General features: G+C 41.9%; 1 protein-coding gene across 4 annotated transcripts in view; it reads right to left on the reverse strand.

Moving 5' to 3' along the window:
* The window catches only part of COL16A1 (collagen type XVI alpha 1 chain), a 263,305-nt gene that overhangs the window by 204,671 nt on the left and 45,904 nt on the right, over positions 1–12,730 (reverse strand). The gene's annotated exons all lie outside the window — the stretch shown is intronic.

Raw genomic sequence — 12,730 nt, forward strand, 5'->3', positions numbered from 1 at the left:
AAATTTGAGTAGACACGTCTTTCCTTCTTTGAAACATTTCATCAGGAGAGTTACCCAGAAGATACAACCAAGTCGCTGACCAACTCCAATCACTAACTATTAGAACAGCCTTTGATATCTTCAGAAATTTTTCTACAGAGTCTCAGAAAAGATCTCCTTTCTCATAGCTTAACATACTTGAACAAGAGAATCAGGGGAGAAGAATACTGTAGATGAATTTGTGCACATTTTGAAATTTTATTTATTTATCTTCCATCCTTATTCTTTTTAAAAGTACAGTAAGTCAAAGTGACCAACATATCTAATATTCCTCCCATCTCCAATTTTCCCCATAACAACATCACCCAAGGTTTAAACTTGTTCTGCCGGCCTCTATGGTATGAGTCTCCCGAAAATTCAAGGGTAAAAATTTCAGACACACACCCACTTGAAAGTTCAAAAACAATGTTCTTTATCACAAAATTCAAAAGAAACAAAGCACCCTTTTTGTATTGCAAAGAGCACTCGTCCCAAAACAACCTTGTAGGCTGTACAATCCCCTTAATCAGTCTTTAAGGACTTAGCTAGCAGTTGTGAAGAAACGTCACAGCCCTCCTTCTTCCACGAAGTGAGACACACACACTTTGCTCTGCTTTGGTTTCAAAGGCATGAAAAATCAACAAACAAAGTCTGGAAACAGCAAGGCACAGTCCTGAAGAAACTATGATCAGATAATCTTCCACAACGGCCAAGCCAGCACGCTGCTATTTATATCAGCAGCTCTAATTGCTGGAGCCCCACCCAAACACAGGTGGCCTCTCTTATCTCATGTAGTATTTCTTCAATTGGTCTCTTTGATGCATAATTCTGTGCATGCGTGGGTCTAACACTTCCTCATCCGAATCGACCGAAGATAATGGAGATTGGCTTCCTGGGCTGTGTGCCAAGCCCCCCTCTTCCAAGTCACCCCCATCTTCTTCTTTGTCCGAGGAAACTGCACTACCTGACTCTGTCGGCAATAAAACAGGCCTATGACATGTTGATGTTTCCCCTGCATCCACCTCCACATTCCTTGGGGATGGAGCTGGGCCAGAGTCAACCACAACAAAACTAAGTGAGTTGAGTCCAGGGGTGAAATGCTTCCAGTTTGTTTGTGGTTAACAGTTGTCAGAGAGCCGGACATGAAGGCAACATTAGGCTTTGCTTACCCACCCAGACACTGCCATTTGGGTTTTTTTTGCCCTCTGCACATGCACAGAATGCTTTGTGTATGCACAGGGGGTAAAAGAACCCAAGTGGGCTCCCTTCACGACCAACCATAGAAACATAGAAACATAGAAGTCTGACGGCAGAAAAAGTCCTCATGGTCCATCTAGTCTGCCCTTATACTATTTCCTGTATTTTATCTTACAATGGATATATGTTTATCCCAGGCATGTTTAAATTCGGTTACTGTGGATTTACCAACCACGTCTGCTGGAAGTTTGTTCCAAGGATCTACTACTCTTTCAGTAAAATAATATTTTCTCATGTTGCCTTTGATCTTTCCCCCAACTAACTTCAGATTGTGTCCCCTTGTTCTTGTGTTCACTTTCCTATTAAAAACACTTCTCTCCTGAACATTATTTAACCCTTTAACATATTTAAATGTTTCGATCCTGTCCCCCCCTTTTCCTTCTGTCCTCCAGACTATACAGATTGAGTTCATGAAGTCTTTCCTGATGCGTTTTATGCTTAAGACCTTGCACCATTCTTGTAGCCCGTCTTTGGACCCGTTCAATTTTGTCAATATCTTTTTGTAGGTGAGGTCTCCAGAACTGGACACAGTATTCCAAATGTGGTCTCGCCAGCGCTCTATATAAGGGGATCACAATCTCCCTCTTCCTGCTTGTTATACCTCTAGCTATGCAGCCAAGCATCCTACTTGCTTTTCCTACCGCCCGACCACACTGCTCACCCATTTTGTGACTGTCAGAAATCACTACCCCAGGAGCACTTCATCCCTGGTTGAGTCAACGGTGAAAATGCTGCTGGTTTTGCAACTGAACGTGATCAAAGAAAGGTGAAAAGTTGAGAGCGGCAATAAGCAAATTTTACAAGCACATCAACAAGCACATCAGGAAAAGGATGTTTTTAACAACTGTTTAACAACTACCAGGATAATACAAGAATCCACTCTAAGTGGGAGGGATAAAGGAACTGCATTAAACTGCCCTGAGACAAGTCTCATCGCCGGATGAGGTCAGAAAAGTTAAGATGATGTTCACAAGAGTGATCAAGGTTACACCCATTTTTTAATATGCATCACACAACCGACGCACATAAAAAAGTTTCAATTGTTCCATCTTGGCTATTCTCCGGACTTTTCTGACAATAGCTATGGACAACCCTGCCACGCCAAATCCTCTCTCTCTTCCTCTCTAAGCTTGGAAAGGTGTCAGAACCCAGTTCTCAGGACATCTGGAGCAACATTTGAGAAGGTGACAAGGTTGTCTTCTCAATTCCCAGGCTACTCTCATGCAATGGCAGGAGATACTTCAGATCGTGCAGAATGCAGCTGCGAGAGCTATCATGGGCTTTCCTAAATACGCCCATGTCACACCAACACTCCGCAGTCTGCATTGGTTGCCGATCAGTTTCCGGTCACAATTCAAAGTGTTGGTTATGACCTATAAAGCCCTTCATGGCACCGGACCAGAATATCTCCGAGACTGCCTTCTGCCGCACGAATCCCAGCGACCAGTTAGGTCCCACAGAGTTGGCCTTCTCCGGGTCCCGTCAATTAAACAATGTCGTCTGGCGGGACCCAGGGGAAGACCCTTCTCTGTGGCAGCCCTGACCCTTTGGAACCAACTCCCCCCAGATATCAGAGTTGCCCCCACCCTCCTTGCCTTTCGTAAGCTCCTTAAAACCCACCTCTGTCGTCAGGCATGGGGGAATTGAGACTTTCCCTCCCCCTAGGCTTATAAAATTTATGCATGGTATGTTTGTATGTATGATTGGTTTCTAAATTGGGGTTTTAAATTAACTTAAATATTAGATTTGTCTACATTGTATTATTATTGCTGTGAGCCGCCCCAAGTCTGCGGAGAGGGGCGGCATACAAATTTGATTAATAAATAAATAAATATCTGATTTTTCCTTGTTTTCCCCTACTCTTTAGGTCTATTTGTTTGGATTTTGATGCCTATTGAATTATAATTCTGCATTTTGTATCGGTTTTCATTCCTCCTGTGAGTTAGCTCTGGAAAGTGATATATGTAGAGAGACACATTCAGAAATAAATGCGAGAAATAGACTCCTTTCTCATCACTGCATTGTTATGCCATGATATTATGAAAGTCCCTTTCATGGCTGGTAACGAAAAACAATTTAAAAGCTCTTTTCCCTCTTCTCATCTAAAAAAACAATATTTTTGAAAGATGACTATAATGAGGTCATGGCAGCTCAGAATCTAAAAAGCTATCCAATTGTGTGTGTTTTTTTTTGTTCCAGCAGCTACCACAGCTACTAACATCTGTGTTTGTTTCTCCAGACATTCAAAATACGTCGAAAACCAGACAGAATTGGAAGATTTGGAAGTCAAAGTGAGAAAGGATCAATTTCATCCATGGAACATTGCCGATTAGCCATGATCCATCCTGGGACAACATCACCACCCGATATTTATTCCAAGCTTCTGCCCCACAAACAATCCCCAAGCGCCACCTGACCTTGACAGAGAAGGCAACAGAGATAAGCTGCTCCTCAGGAACCAGAATTCGTAAGATATAAAACTCTGCCAAGCTTATCACCCACTAAACAGCGCACAAAGTGACAGCTATGGATTATGGTCTCCACGGGAGAGATGTTGCCAAAATATATTTTATTAGGTTGTGTATGTTGCTCTTGTCCTTGACCAGCTCTCTTCACCTTACCGTCCAAACAGGATTAAAACAACCTCAAAATATAAAGCCCAATGCAATTTTAACTCCAGATTAGGTGCAGCCCTTGGGAATGAAGAATATAGTCTCGTCAAGCCAATCATATCTGGATTTGACCACCATGGAATTCCAATATTACCAGCGTTTCACAATCTTGAAGATGTGCGGCTCAGAAATTTTGGGAGTTGAAATTCACATATCTTCAAGTTGCCAAGGTGAAGAAACAGATTCAACTGGGAACCTGGACAGCTAAGATAACATAGATGGAGCTGGCAAACTCCCTAGCTATTCCAACAAAGCTTCAAATCAGATTTTCCAACTCCAGAAGATGGTGGCAGAGCCGGGGTGACGCAGCAGGTAGAGTGCTGTACTGCAGGCCACTGAAGCTGACTGCAGATCTGCAGGTCAGCGGTTCAAATCTCATCACTGACTCAAGGTTGACTCAGCCTTCCATCCTTCCGAGGTGGGTCAAATGAGGACCCGGATTGTGGGGGCACGGATGCTGTTACCTAGTTGGGTAATTAAATATCTGCAGGAAAGCCAGAAAATGTCTTCAAAGAAAACAATGAAGCTCAGAGAGCACCAAGGACTTTTCTTAACTCCCATCATTCCCACCTGGCTCAACCCAACGCTTGCTGATTGACTAGCAGTCTGGGGAATTTGACTATACACACACATCAAGAGACCACATTTGGAATAATACTGTGTTCAGTTCTGGAGACCTCACCTACAAAAAGATATTGACAAAATTGAACGGGTCCAAAGACGGGCTACAAGAATGGTGGAAGGTCTTAAGCATAAAACGTATCAGGAAAGACTTAATGAACTCAATCTGTATAGTCTGGAGGACAGAAGGAAAAGGGGGGACATGATCGAAACATTTAAATATATTAAAGGGTTAAACAAGGTCCAGGAGGGAAGTATTTTTAAAAGGAAAGTGAACACAAGAACAAGGGGACACAATCTGAAGTTAGTTGGGGGAAAGATCAAAAGCAACATGAGAAAATATTATTTTACTGAAAGAGTAGTAGATCCTTGGAACAAACTTCCAGCAGACCTGGTTGGTAAATCCACAGTCACTGAATTTAAACATGCCTGGGATAAACATATATCCATCCTAAGATAAAATACAGGAAATAGTATAAGGGCAGACTAGATGGACCAGGAGGTCTTTTTCTGCCGTCAGTCTTCTATGTTTCTATGTTTCTATGTTTCTATGTTTCTAAGGCTGCCACATTCCACCAAGAGGTGATGCCTGAGCCTTGCCTGTGTGATTGCCTTGCCTCCTCCTCCTCCTCCTCAGTAACCATTTATAGGGCAGACTAGATGGATCATGAGGTCTTTTCCTGCCGTCAACCTTCTATGTTTCTATGTTTCTAAGAATAAACTTCAGAGCGAATCCTTCCACAGGTACAAAATTTAGCCCTGAACCTGCTTCCAATCCTTACAACCCCTCTCTTTGTCATGCCTGCTGCTTCAGATTGTAAGTGCACAAATGACCTCACGACAGATGTTTGCAAGCCACTTCCGGGGATGAAGAAGTGGGAAAAAACTGTTCTGTCAGAGCCTTTTTACGTGATGTTCAGGCGATATGAATTGCAGAGAACAACAGGGCTACAAGAAGCCAAGGTAAAGCCATCTCCAAACTGCTTGCTGTTTTTCCCCCGCTCCGCGATCCATCTTCCTCCAAGGACCCAGCGACACAGGGAGGGAAAAGAGGTTTGGGGGGAGAGGGAAGCGATGATGAACTGAAGCAATGGCAATCCAGGTCAAATGGCACATGCTCCAGTTTCTGGAATTAATTTTAGAAGTCTTCCTGGTTGAATAGGAATGCAGGGACGAAAAACACGGCCCAGTGAATCAGAAAGGTTAAAAAAAGAATGGGGAATTTATTTATTTATTTTTATTTATTTATTATTTAGATTTGTATGCCGCCCCTCTCCGCAGACTCGGGGCGGCTCACAACAAAGTGAAAAAAAAAAACAATCTACAACAAATCTAAATTACTGTTTAAAAATATTTAAAAGACCCCATTTTCTAAACACACATACATATAAATATACCATTCATAAATTGTACATGCCCGGGGGAGATGTTTCAGTTCCCCCATGCCTGACGACAGAGGTGGGTCTTAAGGAGCTTACGAAAGGCAAGGAGAGTAGGGGCAGTTCTAATCTCCGGGGGGAGTTGATTCCAGAGGGTCGGGACCGCCACAGAGAAGGCTCTTCCCCTGGGGCCCGCCAACCTACATTGTTTAGTTGACGGGACCCGGAGAAGGCCAACTCTGTGGGACCTAATCGGTCGCTGGGATTCGTGCGGCAGCAGGCGGTCTCGGAGATATTCTGGTCCAGTGCCATGAAGGGCTTTAAAGGTCATAACCAACACTTTGAATTGTGACCGGAAGTTGATCGGCAACCAATGCAGACTGCGGAGTGTTGGTGAAACATGGGCATACTTAGGGAAGCCCATAATTGCTCTCGCAGCTGCATTCTGCACGATCTGAAGTTTCCGAACACTTTTCAAAGGTAGCCCCATGTAGAGAGCGTTACAGTAGTCGAGCCTCGAGGTGATGAGGGCAGGAGTGACTGTGAGTAATGAACTAGTCACCCAAAGGGTTGCTTTGCTTTCAGCCTAAGGGGGCAAAAAAAGAGGGAAAAAAGGGTGGGGGAGTACGGCAGGTGCTCGCCAGACCAAGAACCATTCAGTTGTACCCACACAGAAATGGCAGAGGTTGCCACATGAAAGAAATATACCTCAAATTCCACTGGACGGGAACTAGCCTGTTCAACTCTCCATGGACTTAGCAAATACCAGATTACTTACAGGACTGTCTTCTGCCTAATGAATCCCAGCGGCCGGTTAGGTCCCACAGAGTTGGCCTTCTCCAGATCCCGTCGGCCAGACAATGTCGTCAGGCGGGGAGAGAGCCTTCTCTGTGGTGGCCCTGGCCCTCTGGAATGAACTCCCTCCGGAGATATGTACCTCCCCCTCCCTCTTGGTCTTTCATAAAGCTTTGAAGGCCCACCTCTGCCGACGGGCATGGGGACTGTGAGTTACAAGATTGCCCCCGACTGATATGAATGATAGAATCGTATGAATGTGGATGATTGCGTAAGGGGTTTTAAATTTTTTACTAATTTTGTATATGTCTTTTAAATAATTACATTTCTCATGTATATTATGTTTATTTACAATGTTGTACACCGCCCTGAGTCACTTTGAGAAGGGCGGCATAGAAATCTAATAGATAGATAGATAGGTAGATAGATAGATAGATAGATAGATAGATAGATAGATGATAGACAGATAGATAGATGATAGATGATAGATGGGTGGCTGGGTGGATAGATAGATAGATAGATAGATAGATAGATAGATAGATGATAGACAGATAGATAGATGATAGATGATAGATGGGTGGCTGGGTGGATAGATAGATAGATAGATAGATAGATAGATAGATAGATAGATAGATAGATAGATAGATAGATAGATAGATAGATGATAGACAGATAGATAGATAATAGATGATAGATGGGTGGCTGGGTGGATAGATAGATAGATAGATAGATAGATAGATAGATAGATAGATAGATAGATAGATAGATAGATAGATCTATATTAGTCTTCCTTCCTTTTCATTGTCAGCAAAAATATGTTACACACACAAACACACTCATATACAAAGAGAGGGGGGAGAGAGAGGATAGATAGATAGATAGATAGATAGATAGATAGATATGATAGATAGATAGATAGATAGATAGATAGATAGATAGATAGATAAGATGGGTAGGTAGGTAAGTAGGTAGATAGATGTATGGATGTATGGATGTATGGATGTATGGATAGATAGATAGATAGATAGATAGATAGATAGATAGATAGATAGATAGATAGATAGATGATAGATGATAGATGATAGATGATAGGTAGGTAGGTAGGTAGGTAGGTGGATGGATGGATGTAGATAGATAGATAGATAGATAGATAGATAGATAGATAGATAGATAGATAGATAAGGTAGATGAGCAAAGGATGCCAAACCCTTCTTTTTCCTATCAAATATCCATGTGGAAAAAAATCCTCCCCATCTGGGGATGTAAGGTGCAGAACGCAAAATGATACGCAGTCAGCATGACTGGTCACATTGAAAAAGGGAACAGATGCTGGGGGGAATTTGCATTTAAAAAGCTTGCTGAAGTTCTGCCTGTTAGGGAAGGATGCACTCATAAACCCTGCGTGCTGGGAGAGACTTGTGACTATAAATGGTTACTGAGGAGGAGGAGGAGGAGGCAAGGTAATCACACAGGCAAGGCTCAGGCATCACCTCTTGGTGGAATGTGGTAGCCTTGATGTGTGTGTGTAATCAAATTCCCCAGACTGCTAGTCAATCAGCAAGCGTCGGGTTGAGCCAGGTGGGAATGATGGGAGTTAAGAAAAGTCCTTGCTGCTCTCTGAGCTTCATTGTTTTCTTTGAAGACATTTTCTGGCTTTCCTGCAGACGTTTTATTACCCAACTAGGTAATAGCATCCGTGCTAGAAGGAAGTGAGATTTGCTTTTTAATATATACTGGTTGCTTAATGGGAGTGTCCTTGGTGGATCCTTGATTCAGCTGTTACTGACTGTCTAAGTCAGTGGTTGTCAACCTTTCTAAGGTCGCTACCCCTTAATACAGTTCCTCGTGTTGTGGTGACCCCCAACCATAAGTCTAGCACCAATTCTCCCAACAGAGCTTTGAGCTGATTGGCAGGAAGGTCAGAGAGACCCCCCTACTGTAAACACCTGATTGGTCGGATTGTAAAAATATGTTCCAAGATGCCAGAATAGAAGCTTAGTTCCTTTTTTTTTTTTTTTTTTTTAATTGGTTTATTTACTAAATTAACAACAAACAAAAAATACATACAAGAAAACGTGCCCAACACCACTAAAAACCCCACCACCATTTAGGGGGTTATATTATTTACAATAAGTTTCAATTTCTTCCTTAGCTTTGGTTTACATTTCTTTACATACAAAAAGTGATTGGAATTTATTTTTCACATTGTCGTCATAAATTCTACTTAAGATATAATTTTTCACCTTATTCCATCGTGCCATCAGCTTCTCCAATTTATTTTCATCAAAGTTATTTAATCTTATTTCCATAATTTCGAAGTGGATGTGGTCCACCCTATACCAGGACCAATTCTGGATTGTCCATTTATTGCTATCCTTCCACCCTAACACCACTACTGCTTGAGCGCTTTCCAAAGCTGCTGTTTTGATTTCTTTAAATTCTCGTAATTCCCCATATTTATCTAGTGTTGCTAATTCTTTTGTGATTATCCAATTAATGTTTAGCATATTATTTATTTCATTCTGTACTTCCTTCCAAAATTTTTGAACTTCAACACATTCCCAGAGCATATGCATAAAAACTCCTTTTATTTGGCAACCATGCCAACAGTTTCCTTTCCCTTTCCTCTGGAAGTGTGCTAGTTTTACTGGCGTGAAATACCATTTATGTAAAATTTTCCTTCTCATCTCTCTAATTCTTGTATTCTTTATCTTATGTATATTTTCTACTACTTCTTCCGTCTCGCTTTCATTAATCCGTAATTCATTTTGCCAAGAAGCTTTAGTTCCTAATACCAGGAGAAATTTGTCTTTCCCCAGGGTCTCAGGCGACCCCCGTGAAATTTATTTATTTATTTATTTATTTGTTTGTTTGTTCGTTTGTTTGTTTATTTATTTACTTATTTATTTATTTATTTATTTATTTTGTCCAATACACAATGAGGGTTTTAGTGGGTATATATCAATATACACATAGTAAAATACATGATGAAGGTTATAGAGGAGATACTCATAGTAAAATATATCTAAGAAATAATAGAAAAGAAGATATAGGAATAGAATATATCAATGAAAGAATAGAAGAAGAGATATAGGAATAGAGGAAAGGTATAGGAGATATAGGAGAGCAATAGGACAGGGGACGGAAGGCACTCTAGTGCACTTGTACTCGCCCCTTACTGACCTCTTAGGAATCTGGAGAGGTCAACCGTAGATAATCTAAGGGTAAAGTGTTGGGGGTTTGGGGATGACACTATGGAGTCCGGTATTGAGTTCCACGCTTCGACAACTCGGTTACTGAAGTCATATTTTTTACAGTCAAGTTTGGAGCGGTTAATATTAAGTTTAAATCTGTTGTGTGCTCTTGTGTTGTTGTGGTTGAAGCTGAAGTAGTCGCCGACAGGCAGGACGTTGCAGCATATGATCTTGTGGGCAATACTTAGATCTTGTTTAAGGCGTTTTAGTTCTAAACTTTCTAGGCCCAGGATTGAAAGTCTAGTCTCATTCAACCCACCAAAGGGGTCCCGACCCCCAGGTTGAGAACCACTGGTCTAAGTTAAGGAGGGGTATTGCATGAATGAGTCCCCTCTTTGGAATGGGACTCGCATTTTGTTTGGCCAGTTGTGTGTTTGCCACCCACGTGCGTTTCCGTTTTCATCACAGGAGAAACAGCCCAGGATTCTTTCTGCAGCTGGATTGCAGCAATAACTTCGGAGAAGTGTTTCGCAGACGTTGGCCATAAAAATAAATCTTTGCAAAAGGTATCTGGGCTCAAATGGTTTCCACATTAGCTACTCTCTGTGTGTGGGTGGATATTTTTTCTGCTGTCCACTTATCCCCTTCTTAGCCAGTTAAGAGACTGAGGGAGACCTGAACAAAAAGTTCTTGGCCCTTCCACCTAGGATACCGTTGTGGATCTGGATGTAAACTGATCTCATTGCTATCTTTTCGGAGATCTGCCTTCCTTCTACTTGGACCTGTTTGGGTGTCCTGGGCTCATGAATCACCCCAGCAAAACAGGAACTGGTTGGCCAGAGCAAAAGTATTCTCCAGACCAGCCAAGCCTAAAAGTGCATCTATCTAGTCCCAAGGGCCACAGGCCTCGATTAAATAAGCAATGGAAATAGAATGGCCAAGGAAATCGAACAAAAGACAGGTCAAAGCAATGGAAACTGCAGTTTAATGTTTCCAAATGTAAAAATAATGCACTTGGGCAAAAGGAATCCTCAATCTGAGTATTGCATTGGCAGTTCTGTGTCAGCAAAAACTTCAGAAGAAAAGGATTTAGGGGTAGTGATTTCTGACAGTCTCAAAATGGGTGAACAGTGCGGTGGGGAAAGCGAGTAAAATGCTTGGCTGCATAGCTAGAGGTATAACAAGCAGGAAGAGGGAGATTGTGATTCCACTGGTGAGACCCCATTTGGAATACTGTGTTCAGTTCTGGAGACCTCACCTACAAAAAGATATTAGTAAAATTGAACGGGTCCAAAGACGGGCTACAAAAATGGTGGAAGGTCTTAAGCATCAAACTTAGCAGGAAAGACTTCATGAACTTAATCTGTATAGTCTGGAGGACAGAAGGGAAAGGGGGGACATGATCAAAACATTTAAATATGTTAAAGAGTTAAATAAGGTTCAGGAGGGAAGTGCACAATCTGAGGTGAGTTGGGGGAAATATCAGAAGCAACGTGAGAAAATATTATTTGACTGAAAGAGTAGTAGAGGCTTGGAACAAACTTCCAGCAGACGTGGTTGGTAAATCCACAGTAACTGAATGTAAACATGCCTTTAAACATATATCCATCCTACGATAAAATACAGGAAATAGTGTAAGGGCAGACTAGATGGACGCTGAGGTCTTTTTCTGTCGTCATTCTTCTATGTTTCTATGAAATTTTAAGGGACTTGATAGGGATGTTTAGATTTTGGGGAACATAAAGTAGAAACAAATATTTAGAAAGAAATATTGAATCCTTCATGTCAGAGGTGGGTTCCTACTTGTTCTAATCCAAACTCATGTACTGTATTCTAAAGACCTCCATACACTTCAGATCGTGCAGAATGCAGCTGCGAGAGCAATCATGGGCTTCCCCAGGCATGTCCATGTCCCACCAATACTCCGCAATCTGCATTGGTTGCCGATCAGTTTCCGGTCACAATTCAAAGTGTTGGTTATGACCTATAAAGCACTTCATGGCATTGGACCAGAATACATCTGGTCCGCCTTCTGCCACACGAATCTCAGTGACCAGTTAGGTCCCACAGAGTCGGTCTTCCTCAAGTCCCATCAACTAAACAATGTCATCTGGCGGGACCCAGGGGAAAAGCCTTCTCTGTGGCGGCCCCGGCCCTCTGGAACCAACTCCCCCCGGAGATCAGAATTGCCCCCACCCTCCTTGCCTCTCGTAAGCTCCTTAAAACCCACTTCTGTCGTCAGGCTTGGGGGAACTGAACTACCCTTTCCCCCCTAGGCCTATACAATTAATGCATGGTATGTTTGTGTGTATGTCTGGTTTTAATAAGGGTTTTTTAATTATTTTAAACATTAGATTTGTTACATGCTGTTTATTACTGTTGTTAGCCGCCCCGAGGCTACGGAGCGGGGCGACATTCAAATCAAATAAAATCAAATCAAATCAAATCAACGCAAGTTCAATATTGGCTATTATCCAGGTGGAATAAGTAGTGGAATAATAAATTATATTGGAATAATAGCAAACACTCCCAAAACAAATAAAATTAGAGGTCTCTGCAAGATCCAATGTATTTGTCAAAAATGGTAAAAACATTTTTGCCCCATTGTGCTGCCAACTCTGTTTCCTTCACACATGTGTGAAACAGGTGTACAAAGGTGGTCCTGCTTGTGTTCCACTAAGAACAATGTTCTCTTCCTCTTTTGTGTCTGTGACAGACACTTATATCTCTGTAGTGAATTTAGAAGATGGAGAAAGATAAGATTCGTTACCAAGGCAACAAACAAATATGGATT

This window comes from Erythrolamprus reginae, chromosome 11 (assembly GCF_031021105.1).
Source record: "Erythrolamprus reginae isolate rEryReg1 chromosome 11, rEryReg1.hap1, whole genome shotgun sequence".
Classification (NCBI taxonomy): domain Eukaryota; kingdom Metazoa; phylum Chordata; class Lepidosauria; order Squamata; family Dipsadidae; genus Erythrolamprus; species Erythrolamprus reginae.